Source organism: Lepidothrix coronata, unplaced genomic scaffold, assembly GCF_001604755.1.
Source record: "Lepidothrix coronata isolate B3197 unplaced genomic scaffold, Lepidothrix_coronata-1.0 Scaffold305, whole genome shotgun sequence".
Lineage (NCBI taxonomy): Eukaryota > Metazoa > Chordata > Aves > Passeriformes > Pipridae > Lepidothrix > Lepidothrix coronata.
Genome location: NW_016690485.1, coordinates 211,007 through 214,428, shown reverse-complemented (window position 1 = coordinate 214,428; position 3,422 = coordinate 211,007).

Sequence of the window (3,422 nt, the reverse complement as noted above, 5' to 3'; positions counted from 1 at the left end):
GGGGGAGTTTTTCTTTCCACCCACTTCCAGCCTGATGAGACAGTGCCAGGGTGGCAGGCAAAAAGCAGTTTGCTTCAGAGCCCATGTCAGCAGGTGCATGTTTTGCAGGGGTGATGTTTAACCACAGGAAGAAGTCAGAGGAAATATTAGGAATATCCTGAATTCTCCAGATTCAGGATTTTTAGAATTCAACCAACTAATGTTTGGGCAGATGCTTTAAAAAAAACCAAACTGCTGGTTCAATCCAGTAGATGTCAATGGACAGAGAGAGCATGTGGGGCAACAACCAGTCTAGAAAAGTTCCTGGCATGTCCCCAAAGTGGTTCCTGCCTGTTTCTCTGACTGTGAACCACTGGAGTGCCACTGGAAAACAGTATTAGAAGTGTCTTTGGATGGGGACCCAGGGATTATGTCTGAGGAGGGAATACTAAAGGAAATATTTCATGAATAACATTTAAAGAGTATCATTTAAAGCATTCTCAGTGATTTCTCCCAGTTCTGAAGTGGTGGGTTTGTCCAGGTGAAGGTGCCCAAAGCAAAGGCTCAGAGTGGCTGCTCAGCAGAAGGTGCTGTGACCCGGGTGCTGGGTCAGCCGTGGGTTCAGGGTGGTGTTGGAAGTCCCACAGGACCCTCAGGTATCCTGAATCCTCACCTCCATCAGTCCTTCTTTGTATCAGCCATAAAGGCCAGTCTGACCCTCTCCAAAGCTGAGCTGGAGCTTCCTGATGGTCCATCTATTAAGGCCTGAAGAGTTTTAGACTTTACTATTGTCTCCATTAACTACCAGGATTGTTTTGTGTCTCTCCCAGTTACTTTCTCTTCCCTTTAACCACAGAGGTCTTTATTTGACAGCCTCGACCCCTCCACGGGGACTAGGCAAGATCAGGAAGAGGCAACAAAAACAACCAACGAGCATAAAATGGTTTCCATGCAGGGAAGATGTGGGTGAATCCGGACTCTCTAGCCTGGAAAAGGGATCACAGGAGGATGGGGAAGGGCTCTGTGGAATCCTGAGTGGCTGGAAGAGGACACTCAGGTGCAATAGCTCACCATTCTTTAATGCAAGAACTGAGCTGCATTAAATAAAATAACAGGTGGCAAATTTAAAGCCAATTCCAGGAGCCGTTTTTCTCTCAACAGGATTAGGCTTTGGAACATTTTGTCAGAGCAAACTGCAAACGGCAAAAGTCTGCAGGGCCTTCACCGAGTGGGGAGAGAAATCCACAGGAAAAACAAATGCATGGAAGAATATTCTCCCCAAAACAGTTCTCCTGGTTCAGGGAGCGCTGGAGCTTGGCAGAGAAATGAGCCTCCTGTGCCTGCCCCGTGCTTGTGCCTTTCCTGAGCACTGCCCCGGGCACAGCCCCAGCCAGGGGCACCCTCAGCAGCCCCCGAGCAGCACAGGGACCCCCGGGGGCTGTTCCCCCCCCACCCCGAGCAGCACAGGGACCCCCGGGGGCTGTTCCCCCCTCCCGAGCAGCACAGGGACCCCTGGGAGCTGTTCCCCTCCCGAGCAGCACAGGGACCCCCGGGGGCTGTTCCCTTCCCGAGCAGCACAGGGACCCCCGGGGGCTGTTCCCCCTTCCCGAGCAGCACAGGGACCCCCGGGGGCTGTTCCCCTCCTGAGCAGCACAGGGACCCCCGGGGGCTGTTCCCCCCCCCACCCCGAGCAGCACAGGGACCCCCGGGGGCTGTTCCCTTCCCGAGCAGCACAGGGACCCCTGGGAGCTGTTCCCCTCCCCGACTGCAGCATCACCTCCCATCCCACACACAGGACAGGGAGAGAAGCTGCCTGGAGGGGGGTCCAGCCCCACGGAGCATCCCTGAGTGTGTGAGGAGGCAGGACAAGGGGCAGCAAGAGCCCGTGGAGTCAGGAAAGTGGGAGTGCTTTGCCATCATCCTCACCCAGCCACGGTGAAACAAATGAGCTGCTGCATCCTCCCACCTGACAGGGGGAAGTTCTGCCCCAGGAGCTGCTGCTCTGTGGTGACCCCCGTGCCAGAAGGTCCCCAGGCCTTGTAAAACATCATTTAAAATGCTGTTTGTTAGATCTAACACCAAAGAGAGGGGTCAGTATGGACAATCTGATGTCCTTCCAGATGCTGTCCTAAGTTGTGCCGGGGTGCAGCTGCCTTCCAGAGTCACAGAAACATGGGAACGTTAAGGTTGGAAAAGATCCCTAAGATAATCAAGTCCAACTGTCAACCAGCACCACCACCATGGTCACTACTTAACCATGTCCCCAGGGGCCACATCCACATGTTTTTTGAACACTTTCAGGGACAGTGACAGCTCTGCCCAGCCCAGGTTCAACACCTGACCCGCAGCATCGAGGGCATCACCCACCCCCAGCCACCCTCCCACCCCCACAGCCAAAGCCAGGGCTCAACAGACCCACTGACCACTGATTTTAGTGGCTGTTTGTGGTCTCTGAAGGCTCAGCTTCCTCAGCACAGCCCAGCCCGAGCCCCAGCCATGCAGAATAGGGCCCGTTTCCAAAACACCACAGCAGGGACGTTGCCCTGAGGGTTTGTCCCTCCGGAGCCCTTGCAGAGCCCCATCTCGCTGCTGAGGGGTTTTGCTGATGGGACTCAAGGGCAAAGTATGGAAGGAGTGTCTAATCCCTTCTCTCTCTTCTAATTAATATGTTCATTCACGTGGGGTTTCGTCCTCGTTACAGGAGAGTTAGAAAATCTTAAGGCTGGGGAGGATCACCAAGATGTGTTCTGACATCCCACGCCACGTTTCTGGGAGAATTCTGTGACCCATTTACCCACCAAACCCATTCATGGGCTTCAGGCCAGGCCTGGGTCTCCAAGGAACTTCTGTCCTTCGCTTCAGGGTCCCAAGAGACAAAGAATTTGTCATCTGTCCATTTTTATCTTCAGATTTGCAAACCATCGGCGTCTCATTTCATCCCATTTCAGTGTGGTTGTGTCTGCAGCCACCAGCTCACTCTGGGCTTGGGGGCTGTACTGAAGAGTCATCACAGCCACCACACCCTGGGGACAAGTTTTAGATCAATTCAGGTTTTCTTTTGCCCCTCCCATCGTCTGAACTCAGTAAGTCAGGTCTCTTTGGACCTTCTTTCTCTCTGCTGGTAAGATAAATTTCCATTATTTTTTTCGTATTTTTTTAAATCTTAATTTTATTTTTTTGCATTTTTTTCCAGACTTTATTCAATCTTTATCTATTGGATGAACAGTTACAAGATCTTTGGGTCAGACCTTTCACACTTACTGTAAAAAAAAAATGAAATAATCATCCTCAGTACCATAATCCACCTTCCCAGGACCAAACCTGGATCAGGGGGTTGGAAGAGTTCAACTCGCTGCAGGATGGACACATGAGATTTAATCACTATTTAACCATGATTTACTATTTGAAATCAGAGTATTTTTAAAAAGAAACAAACAAAAAAA